A 12,373-nucleotide genomic window follows, 5' to 3' on the forward strand; every position below is an offset into this window, starting at 1 on the left:
TTAAGAATAAGAGCTCTCCCTTTTAAGATGGCGATGAGGAGAATTTCTTTTTCTCGAACGGTCATTAGTCTGTGGAATTCTGTTCCCCAGAAAGCAGTGGAGGCAGGGTCAATGAGTTTATTCAAAGCTGAGTTAGATGGATTTTTGATAGACAAGGGAGTCAAGGGTTATGGGGGGGGGGGCAGACAGGAAAGTGGAGTTAGGATCACAACCAGATCAGGAATAATCTTATCGAAAGGCGGAGCAGGCTCACAAGAACAAAAGAAATAGCAGCAGGAATAGACCATGTGACCCGTCAAGCCTGCTCCGCCATTCAATATGATCATGGCTGATCTTGGGCTTCAATTCCACTTTCCCGCCCAGCCTCAGTCTCAGCCTTAAATATATTCAGTGATGGAGCATCCGCAACCCTCTGGGGTAGAGAATTCCAAAGATTCACAACCCCTTGAGTGAAGTAATTTCTCATCTCAGTTGTCATACTGGGCCCCCCACCTGCCAAGAATGAGGCACATTAATTTCACCACACGGACATTAAATTTCAAATTGTTGTTGGGAAGAAGAGAAGGCCTGTGACAATGGGTTACCAGGCCCCTGGCTGGAAAGATATTTTTGGAACAAAGGAGCTATCCCCTGCTCCAATACAATCCACAAACAGATGTGGTCAGACCAGTTAGTCACATGACTAACCTGCTTGGTTGGCATCTCGATTTATTTCTGATTTGTACAGTCTTGAACTGAGAATCTGCAGAAAACTGTTTACTCCCAGACTGAAGAAGACCTCCTGTCTGTCTGTCTGCCTGCTCCCATCGCTTTCTCACCAGCTTCTGAATCCATTGAAGACACATGAACCCCAAGAGAGAAAAGTCTCCTACAGTGAACAAGGTTTAAGAAGAATACTGGGCCCCAATGAAAAGCAAGATCTGCTTACAAGCAAGGACTCTGCAGTGAGTTCGAAGACCTGTAACAAAAACTCTTCAGATATTGCTGTAAGCTTTTACGCTTTATTTCTTCTGCTCTTTTCTGTCCCTATCTGCATGTGTATACCACGTATGCATGCTAGCATGGGCGCGTCGTGCATCCATAGGCATTAACTGAATTAGAGTTTAAGTTTAATAAAATTTCACTTTTCTTCTTTAAACCTAAGAAAACCTGTTTGTGCTGGTTTCTTTGCCTTATAATTGGAAAGCTGTGAACAAGAGTTCACCAAGGGAGAGCTAAAAACACAGTGTATTTGAAATAAAACCCTGTTACAGTAATACCAGGTGAAGGCCGAAAGGGAACCCTAGACCTCTTTCTCACCTGATCGTAACACAGTCCTTATCCTGAGACTGTGCCCCTGTTGTTACGAAGGTTTCCATTTTTTGTTATAACTTGAGAATCTATATTTTAAAAACTGAAAAGGATTCCATGGATGCTGGAATCTTGAAGAAGCTGAACTTTGGATGTTTTTTTATGGGAAGGTCAACAGAAGGTTGACCATTAAACAAATTTTACTGAAAAACATCGGTTTGCAAATAACCCAGCAGGGTGTTTGTGCTGTGACTCTGAAAAGGATGTTTACAAGGAAATGACAAACCAAGATTTCAGGTTGTCATACAGCCTGCCTCTGGAAAAGTTTTTGTTTCATTTTGAACTCTTAAGAAAGGCCAGTGGTTGTTTGGCCAAGAACAGAAAGAAATTTGCTTCCTGACCTGCCAGAAGAAAACAGCTCTCTCTTTAAAGAATTCCTGCATCAAGTTGTATTGTTGCCTCCCTGTATTTGAAGAAATCCTGAATGTTTTCAGAAACCTTGCATCTTTGAAAGAACTTTGCATAGAATGTGCAAGAATTGAAACCTTTGTTACTGCACATCTGATGTAAGACTTATGCAATGCCTTCCGTAGCTGCATCTCTTGAAAACCTACCTAGACTGTTCATCAACATTGTTGGAAAGAACTGTTCTAGGACGATTCCCAGTGGCAGCCACCTATTCGCCTTTGGGACACCTCGCCAACACAGAGGACTTCCATACCTTCTCTTCAGTCTCAGTTTTTTATTCCTTCCAACTGTAACAGTTGTAAACAAAAATCATTTTTTCTCCCGGTTAACCGGTTGTTTATGTGAGTGTGTGAGGGCGAGGATAAAAATAAAGGGTTTTAATATTTCAATTCGTGCATATGTTTACTTCATTATTGGTTAAGACTTAGTTTATAATAAATGGATAATTTTGTTGTTTATTAAAAAATATCTGGTTGGTGTGCTTTATTCTGGAGTAAAATAGATTGGCTGTTTCAGTAAGTGGGAAAATTTAAATACATGTTGTGACCTGTGGAGAAGTGGGACTGAATTAACAGTGCACTCCTCCTGCCTCGGTTATAACATCTTGTTTTAGATTCCCCGCATGGCGGAAACAATCTCTCAGTGTCTACCCGATCCAGAACTTTCAGAATCATGTACATTTCAATGAGATGCCTCACATTTTTCGAAACTCCAGAGAATGTAGTCCCAATTTACACAGCCTTTCATCATAGGACAACCCCCTCATCCCAGGGACCAATTTAGTGAACCTTCGCTGCAACCCCTCCAATGCAAGTATATCCTTTTTTAAATGTGGAGACCAAAAATGCACACAGTATTCCAGATGTGGTCTCACCAAATCCCTGTACAATTATAGCAAGACTTCTTTATTCCTGTACTCCAATCCCCTTGCAATAAAGGCCAACATGCCATTTGCCTTCCTAACTGCTTGCTGTACCTGCATGCTATCTTTTTATGCTCGAAGGGTGACAGTATTAAACCTTTTCATTGTAAATACAACAGTATTAACTTGTCACTGTAAATACTACTGTATTAATCCCTGTCACTGTAAGTTTTTTTATTAGAGTCATAGAAAGATACAGCACCGAAACAGGCCCTTCGGCCCACCGAGTCAGCACCGACCATCAACCACCCATTTATACTTATCCTACATTAACCCCATATTCCCTCTCACATCCCTACCTTCCCTCAATTCTCCTACCATCTACCTACACTGGAGGCAATTTTACAATGGCCAATTTACCTATCAACCCTCAAGTCTTTGGCTGTGGGAGGAAACCGGAGCACCCGGAGGAAGCCCACACGGTCACAGGGAGAACTTGCAAACTCTGCACAGGCAGTACCCAGAATTGAATTTCTACAGGATTAATCCCTGTCAGTGTAAGGAACTATATTATTCATACACTCCAATTGCCATTTTCATTCACAGTCCATACTCTTCGCTTAATTGAGGTCCATCACGATATTTCTGTCCTGCAATCGAGATTCACAATTATCCACAGACTTTGATTAATTGTCTCTGCATTGTTGGTCTCTCACCTTTGCTTGTCTCTAATTTGATTTCTTTCTCTTTCTGTTCAGCTGCAGAGACTTTCCCCATTGCGATATTGTGCATTCCACTTGGAGTGAAACTCCTCGCCCTTATAGTGATGTGGATTATTTTGTTGAGGGATAAATCCAGGTATGTAATATTGCTGGGAGACTCTTGTCTTTAAATGCCTGAAGCTTGATTCATGGGTGAGCTTTGGTGGTGATTCAAACACTTGAGCCATTCTGGTCGATGAACAACCACACAGTGCATGTCCAGCAGAGGTCGCTGGATCCCAGCAGGATCAGGAACCCTGGGCAATGTTTCCTTTCCCTATCCCAGTAGCTCTTGGACCAATTGGAGAGCCCGACTGCAGCCCAGCTGGGATTGGCTAACTCAGCCCAGACATGGGATGGAAACTGGCCCCTTCCTGGTCTGTATGATTCAGCTCCTCACAGCAGGAACTTGCTGAGCTATCGGGGACCTGATTAAATCTCCCAGACCACCTGTATTCACTATTGTCTATTTTAATCTGCAAGGTTAAGCCCTCAGGGCATATTATGGTTCAAAACTGATTGAGTTGAATTTGATTGCAGTGCTGGGTTATTGACAGTCAGATTCCTGTTCACTTTCCAACCTCAGTCTTTCCCCAAGGCTTTCTGGAAAACACCAACCACTCACCTCAAGACCCGGAAAAAGAATAAAACACTCTGGGGATTGGCTGCTGTTCAGATGATGAGAATGATGGTTATCACAGTGTTGAAAATGATTTGCAGTTCCCTTTGACTCAGTTTTTGGTCACCTGTCCTCATATCTCCTCATGTGACTCGGTGTTCCATTTTGCCTGATTGTGTTCCTGTGAAGCACATGTTAAAAGTGCTATATAAATGCAAGTTTTTGTTCTTGCTATATAAACAAAGTGACTCCTGACATCGCAGCGGTCTGCTGACATAATCAGAGCGCTCCAAGCTGTGAACATGTGCAAACGGTCGCCTGCGCTGAGATGCTGCACATACTCAGCCTACGTCTTGCCAGGACTAACTGGTGCATGCGAAGGAAAACATTCTCCCCCCTCGCCCACTCACTCCCCACTCCTCGCTTCCAGCCACCCTGCTCTCCAGCTGCTCACTCCCCTCTTCCGCCCACCATCCTGCTCTCCAGCTGCTCACTCCCCTCTTCCGCCCACCATCCTGCTCTCCAGCTGCTCACTCCCCTCTTCCGCCCACCATCCTGCTCTCCAGCTGCTCACTCCCCTCTTCCGCCCACCATCCTGCTCTCCAGCTGCTCACTCCCCTCTTCCGCCCACCATCCTGCTCTCCAGCTGCTCACTCCCCTCTTCCGCCCACCATCCTGCTCTCCAGCTGCTCACTCCCCTCTTCCGCCCACCATCCTGCTCTCCAGCTGCTCACTCCCCTCTTCCGCCCACCATCCTGCTCTCCAGCTGCTCACTCCCCTCTTCCGCCCACCATCCTGCTCTCCAGCTGCTCACTCCCCTCTTCCGCCCACCATCCTGCTCTCCAGCTGCTCACTCCCCTCTTCCGCCCACCATCCTGCTCTCCAGCTGCTCACTCCCCTCTTCCGCCCACCATCCTGCTCTCCAGCTGCTCACTCCCCTCTTCCGCCCACCATCCTGCTCTCCGGCCGCTCACACCTCGCTTTCGTCCTCCCCCATCCTGCTCTCCGGCTTCTCAGTCCCCTCTTCCTCCCACCATCCCACTCTCCGGCCGCTCACTCCCCGCTTTCCCCGGCCCATCCCACTCTCCGGCCGCTCACTCCCCGCTTTCCCCGGCCCATCCCGCTCTCCGCCGCTCATTACCCGCTTTCCCCTCACCATCCCGCTCTCTGGCCACTCACCCCCCCACTTTCCCCACCCCCCCCATCCCTCCAGATGCTAGCTCCAAGGCCCGCTGCTTCCTTCCTCTCGGCTACTCGATCCCACATTCGATCGTTCCTCACCGCACTGCCCAGAGAAGCCAGGTGGGCCTGGAGGGGTGATGGAACGATATAGGAGTGAGTGGCCGAGAGGATGGAAGCGGCGCGGCCTGGAGCTAGTGTCTGGAGGGATGGTGGGGTAAGCGGGAAGTGAGCAACCGGAGAGTAGGAACCGGGGGAAGCGGGGAGTGAGCAGACGGAGAGTGGGATGGGGGGGGAAGCGGGGAGTGAGCGGCCGGAGAGTGGGATGGGGGGGGGGAAAGTGGGGAGTGAGCGGCCGGAGAGTGGGATGGGGGGGGAAGCGGGGAGTGAGCGGCCGGAGAGTAAGATGGCGGGGGGGATACGGGGAGTGAGCGGCCAGAGAGTGGGATGGGGGGGGGGAAAGTGGGGAGTGAGCGGCTGGAAAGTGGGATGGGGGGGGGGAAAGTGGGGAGTGAGCGGCCGGAGAGTGGGATGGGGGTGGAAGCGGGGAGTGAGCGGCCGGAGAGTGGGATGGGGGGGGGGAAAGTGGGGAGTGAGCGGCCGGAGAGTGGGATGGGGGGGGGGAAAGTGGGGAGTGAGCGGCTGGAAAGTGGGATGGGGGTGGAAGCGGGGAGTGAGCGGCCGGAGAGTGGGATGGGGGGGGGGAAAGTGGGGAGTGAGCGGCCGGAGAGTGGGATGGGGGGGGGGAAAGTGGGGAGTGAGCGGCTGGAAAGTGGGATGGGGGTGGAAGCGGGGAGTGAGCGGCCGGAGAGTGGGATGGGGGGGGGGAAAGTGGGGAGTGAGCGGCCGGAGAGTGGGATGGGGGTGGAAGCGGGGAGTGAGCGGCCGGAGAGTGGGATGGGGGGGGGAAAGTGGGGAGTGAGCGGCCGGAGAGTGGGATGGGGGGGGAAGCGGGGAGTGAGCGGCCGGAGAGTAAGATGGCGGGGGGGATACGGGGAGTGAGCGGCCAGAGAGTGAGATGGGGGGGGGGGGGGGGGGGGAAAGGGGGAGTGAGCGGCCAGAGAGTGAGATGGGCGGGAAAGCGGGGAGTCAGCGGCCGGAGAGTGGAATGGGGGGGGGAGGGGGAGTGAGCGGCCGGAGAGTGGGATGGGGGTAGAAACGGGAAGTGAGCGGCTGGAGAGTGGGATGGGGGGGAAGCGGGGAGTGAGGGGCCGGAGAGTAGGATTTGGGGGAAGCGGGGAGTGAGCAGCCGGAGAGCTTGATCGGGTGTGGGGGCGAAGCAGGGATTGAGCGGCCGGAGAGCTTGATCCGGTGTGGGGGGGAAGCAGGGAGTGAGCAGCCGGAGAGCAGGATGGGGGGGGGGGGGGGGAAGTGGGGAGTGTGCAGCCGGAGAGTGGGATGGGGGGGGGGAAGCGGGGAGTGAGCGGCCGGAGAGCAGGATGGGGGGTGAAGCGGGAAGTGAGTGAGTGGACAGCGGGATGGCACTGAAACCTCACTGAATTACGGAGGGTGTGCAGCACTGTCAGAGGTGCTGTCCTTCTGAGAAAGTTTAAACAGTGCAACGTTCTCCGAGTATCAACCAAAACATGTCCATTGTCTGCTGTCATGTTTGCTTATGAAATGACAGTCACTGCTCCTAAAGTAATTCACTTTAGGTGAATTAAGATGACTAGCTACTAAATAACTGGCGCATGCGCAGGAGGGAGGGGAGACTGTTGGGGGTGGGATGGCGGTGGCAGCATGACAATATTTGAGTGGATCTTTGGGTTGAAGTTGTTTATCTGTGATAAACAGATAAACCATCATTAATCCTGGCAGCTGCCTGAACGTCGCAGACACTGATGTTACAGTGGAACAGGCTGCATTTTCGCATGTGCTAGTACTGCGCCACCTGATGGTTGCGTTGTCAGCAAACGCCGCCCTTTATAAATGCAAGTTGTTGTTCTTGCTGAAAACAGGAACAACAATCAGACCCATTGTGTCAGTGTTTAACACTGATAATCTAATCTGTTTTTAAATACATGGGGAATCCTATGTAAACAGCTGCAGGTTGTATATGGCGGTTCTGAAAATGCTCTTATTTTACTGTTAATATGGCTCATTTTATTTAATCTTGTTTTGTCCCCAGAAAGGAGCAGGACTGATCCATCGCAGGAGGCTGAGAAACTGAATGTTCAAACCGCAATATAAACCTGTTCCACTCGCCCTGCACTGAATCTCATCCAGCAATTTAAACTGGACTTGCTTTGGTCATCATTCACTGTGTGATCCTGGGTACTGAGTACAAAATTCGTCCTGTTAATCAGCTATTCAGCAAGGTTCTGCATCACACTGTGATGATCATTTAGACTTAGTGGGACAGTGTAACATGGGTGATAGCGAATCAACAGCCCGATTTAAATCCCTGACATTGGCTGGAATGGAAATAAAAATGGGGAGAGATATAAAACAGGCTGCTGATTGGCCGTTTTACACTATCACACAAAGTCCAGATGACCCCGTTACTCTGAATGGAATCTGAATGTGAACATTCTCAATATCAGTCTGTCTAAATGGCCAGGCTTTATTTATGGTGTAAACAGTGGGAGAGCTCATGGGGCAGAGGTGACTGTGAGTAGGACAGGTTTGAAACCCCAATTATTCCAGCTGCTTTGCTCAGGGAACTGGCTGCTGTTTCTAGCTCCTCGGCTGTGACGGGAGATTCTGCTGGAGGCCAGTCAGCTTTCAATAACTGATCTCAGAGTGAATCTGTGCTTTTACTGTCAGTCGATCAAAGTTACATGATGGAGCTGCAATGATTGTGAACACTGTACACAATCCTGGTAGCTCCATCATGTAACTTTCATGTGCTCTTGTGAAGTTCCTTTGGGACAATTCGCTACATTAAAGGTGTTATATAAATGCCAGTTATCGTTGTTGCTTCTACGAGGTGCTCTTAGTGGCTGGGAGCTTGGGCGGAGGAAGTCTGCTGAGCTTCAATTCAGACGGACACTGCGGATGGCACTCTGGGCCTCGAGGGCTGGGATGGAGATTGCACCATTCGGCCTGGGCTGCAGCATTCTGGGCAGCAAGGGCACTGGCAGAGTGTTTGGGTTGGATGCAGGAATGCTGTCATCATGACAGGGAACAGCAGGCTCCTCTTCTATGGAGCCACTGCCGGTCTCCCAGTGCCTCAGGAACCCTCACCATCTGCTGGAGAACTGTTGCTGAACTGCTGCATTGATCTGGAATCCCATTTCAACAGTGGCACCCAGAGGTATATAATGGCAGCAGACTGAGACTCCAAGGCAGCAGTCTGTGCTGTGTTGGAAGCTCAGATTGGTAATCAGACGCTCCAACAGGTTGGGTTCCGCCTGGAATGAATGAGCTCCAAAATCTGTGCAAAGCCCTGTGCCAAGGTTGGGGACTGACTCCTCCACGCTCCTTGATATTGTGCCCAGGCTTTTGGGCAGGATTTCCAGTTTACCGAGTACTTTGTTGAGCACGCCCATCAGCCTTCATCTGTAGCCTGGCTCATCCAAACTCCTCACCTGAGTTGTGTGCAGCAGAACTGTCTGCAACCTTCCCTCCGGCGAGCTGGCACATATGGGATCCTCCCACCGCTCCCCCAACTCCACAGCTCCTTGTGCCCGTGTTCCCTCATCTATACTAGCGTCTGAAGTCCACAGAGAGTCAGTCTCTGAGCTGCGAGAGTGAAATCAAGCAACAGTACTTCATCATCATCCATCTCTTCTTCCTCCACTGGCTGAACAGATTCTTCTTTGTGGGAGCTGAAATGAAAAGGCGAAAGGGTTAAGGTTGTGATTTGGTGAGAGGAGTGAGAGTGCGCTGACACCAGCTGCAATGTTTCATTCAGTCTGAGTGGGGTGGGGAAGAAGTGAGGACCGAGAAGGAAGATTAGGTTTACAGAAACCCTGATCATTGATCTCTCCAGCTTCACCAATCACCACAGCTTTAGTGATGCCCCTTCCCATTCCCAGTATTGCAAGAATTGTCTGTTCCAGTTTCCTGGTGCTGCCTCCTGTTATCCCGCACCTTCTCCCACAAGGAAGAGAAAGTTCGTTAATGAGTGTTCAGCAATATGTCTCAGTGATGTGGCTGTGTGTGTGTGTGTCTGTATCTGTGTGTGTGTGTGTCTGTATCTTTGTGTGTGTGTTTCTGTGTATCTGTGTGTGTGTCTGTGTGTGTATGTTTGTATATCTGTATGTGTGCTGTGTGTGTATCTGTGTTGTATGTGTGTCTGTGTGTGTGTATCTGTTTGTATATCTGTGTGTGTAGATTGTGTGTCTGTGTGTGTGTGTATCTGTGTGTATCTGTGTCTGTTTGTATATCTGTGTGTGTGGTGTGTGTGTCTGTGTGTGTGTATCTGTTTGTATATCTGTGTGTGTAGATTGTGTGTCTGTGTGTGTGTGTATCTGTGTGTATCTGTGTCTGTTTGTATATCTGTGTGTGTGGTGTGTGTGTCTGTGTGTGTGTATCTGTTTGTATATCTGTGTGTGTAGATTGTGTGTCTGTGTGTAGATTGTGTGTCTGTGTGTGTTTGTGTGTGTGTGTGTGTATCTGTGTTGTGTGTGTGTGTATCTGTCTGTGTGGCGTGTTTGTATATGTGTGTGTGTGGTGTGTGTGTATCTGTTTGTATATCTGTGTGTGTGGTGTGTGTGTATCTGTTTGTATATCTGTGTGTGTGGTGTGTGTGTGTATCTGTGTATGTGTGTATCTGTGTGTGTGTATCTGTTTGTATATCTGTGTGTGTGTGTGTGTGTGTGTGTATCTGTTTGTGCGTCTGTGTGGGTGTGTATCTCTGTGTGTGTCTGTGTATGTATGTGTGTGTATCTGTTTGTATATCTGTATGTGTGGTGTGTGTGTGTCTCTGTTTGTATATCTGTGTGTGTGGTGTGTGTGTATCTGTGTTGTGTGTGTGTCTGTGTGTGTGTATCTGTTTGTATATCTGTGTGTGTAGATTGTGTGTCTGTGTGTGTGTGTATCTGTGTGTATCTGTGTCTGTTTGTATATCTGTGTGTGTGGTGTGTGTGTCTGTGTGTGTGTATCTGTTTGTATATCTGTGTGTGTAGATTGTGTGTCTGTGTGTAGATTGTGTGTCTGTGTGTGTGTGTGTGTGTATCTGTGTTGTGTGTGTGTGTATCTGTCTGTGTGGCGTGTTTGTATATGTGTGTGTGTGGTGTGTGTGTATCTGTTTGTATATCTGTGTGTGATGTGTGTGTATCTGTTTGTATATCTGTGTGTGTGGTGTGTGTGTGTATCTGTGTGTGTGTGTATCTGTGTGTGTGTATCTGTTTGTATATCTGTGTGTGTGTGTGTGTGTATCTGTTTGTGCGTCTGTGTGGGTGTGTATCTCTGTGTGTGTCTGTGTATGTATGTGTGTGTATCTGTTTGTATATCTGTATGTGTGGTGTGTGTGTGTCTCTGTTTGTATATCTGTGTCTGTGGTGTGTGTGTATCTGTGTTGTGTGTGTGTCTGTGTGTGTGTATCTATTTGTATATCTGTGTGTGTAGATTGTGTGTCTGTGTGTGTGTGTATCTGTGTCTGTTTGTATATCTGTGTGTGTGGTGTGTGTGTCTGTGTGTATCTGTTTGTATATCTGTGTGTGTAGATTGAGTGTCTGTGTGTAGATTGTGTGTCTGTGTGTGTTTGTGTGTGTATCTGTGTTGTGTGTGTGTGTATCTGTCTGTGTGGTGTGTTTGTATATGTGTGTGTGTGGTGTGTGTGTATCTGTATATCTGTGTGTGTGTTGTGTGTGTATCTGTTTGTATATCTGTGTGTGGTGTGTGTATCTGTGCGTGTTTGTGTGTGTGTGTATCTGTTTGTATATCTGTGTGTGTCGTGTGTGTGTGTATCTGTGTGTGTGTATCTGTTTGTATATCTGTGTGTGTGTGTGTGTATCTGTTTGTGTGTCTGTGTCGGTGTGTATCTCTGTGTGTGTCTGTGTATGTATGTGTGTGTATCTGTTTGTATATCTGTGTATGCGTCTGTGTGTGGTGTGAGTTGTGGGTGTAACCTTTTCTACAATGCTGAGTGTGAGAGTGTGATGTCAAGCCTGTTCATTGAAGTGTTCAGTACTGAGTAATAGAAATTGTGGGTAAGTGGGGGATAGGGATGATGTTAATTCAGCCACTGATGTGGCTAGTAGTGCAGCTGTCATTTGAAGTTTGATCTTAACTCAACAACTCTTGTCAGATAATTGAACTTCATCGACACTGTATCCAGGTACATGGCTCCACATTCCTTGTGTTTAGCTCCTCTGTAATCTCCTCCCCTTGCTTCCTCAGCATGTGCTATGAAGTTTCCCTTCTCCTCAGGGATAGAGGATGCCCCATTCCTTCTCCTGAGGATATCCCTCCTCCACCTCCAGACCACCCATTTCTCCTCAGGGATGGAGAATGTCCCTCCTCCACCTCCAGCCCACCCACTTCCTCTCAGGGATAGAGGATGTCCTTCCTCCACCTCCAGATCACCCACTTCCTCTCAGGGATAGAGGATGTCCCTCCTCCACCTCCAGACCACCCACTTCCTCTCAGGGATAGAGGATGTCCCTCCACCACCTCCAGACCACCCACTTCCTCTCAGGGATAGAGGATGTCCCTCCTCCACCTCCAGACCACCCACTTCCTCTCAGGGATAGAGGATGTCCCTCCTCCTCTCCATTTCCGACACCAAGGCCTCCAGTGCAGCATCAGGGAAACTTTATGTCCGCACTCTCCCAGGCTCAGACATTTGTGATAGGTTTCATTCCACTTCCTCACACCACATCCAGAAGACCAATCCACCTCCTCTTTAAGAGGTACTGACTATCTTTAAATGGTGTGGGTTACTGGTATAGTAATTGAATATTGAATTGTGTTCAGGTGATGGGCATTAACTGGGGATTCACTTGTCTTTACATAGGAGCAGACTGAAACTGTGGTAATGGGGATCAGGAGGTGCATGCTTGTAAAACGTATCTTGGTAAATAAAAGCTTACAAGTGCGTAAGGTTTGGGCTCCAGTTCTATCCTTCAGGACCCAGCTTTCTGGAACACAAGAATGTGTATTTGTGCAGCACAATCTACGGATGTGGGTTATTTGTCGAACGCCATCCCAACACTCCTCCTCCTCCCCGCTAATCAATTTATCCCCCATAGAGGTTGATGGACATTCTGACAATACTGGAAGCTGATGCAGCATCTGTCCTTCTCA

General features: G+C 48.7%; 1 long non-coding RNA gene across 2 annotated transcripts; it reads left to right on the plus strand.

Moving 5' to 3' along the window:
- Positions 1-3,161: 3,161 nt before the first annotated feature.
- On the plus strand, positions 3,162-12,164 carry LOC137367036 (uncharacterized). 2 transcript variants are annotated; one of them, XR_010973676.1, is made up of 3 exons: positions 3,170-3,478; positions 7,308-7,944; positions 8,006-12,164. It is a non-coding gene; the product is annotated as an uncharacterized lncRNA (long non-coding RNA). The 2 variants fall into 2 exon arrangements; XR_010973675.1 differs by having other exon boundaries at positions 3,162-3,478; positions 7,308-12,164.
- Positions 12,165-12,373: the final 209 nt, after the last annotated feature.

This window comes from Heterodontus francisci, unplaced genomic scaffold, assembly GCF_036365525.1.
Source record: "Heterodontus francisci isolate sHetFra1 unplaced genomic scaffold, sHetFra1.hap1 HAP1_SCAFFOLD_736, whole genome shotgun sequence".
Classification (NCBI taxonomy): Eukaryota; Metazoa; Chordata; class Chondrichthyes; order Heterodontiformes; family Heterodontidae; genus Heterodontus; species Heterodontus francisci.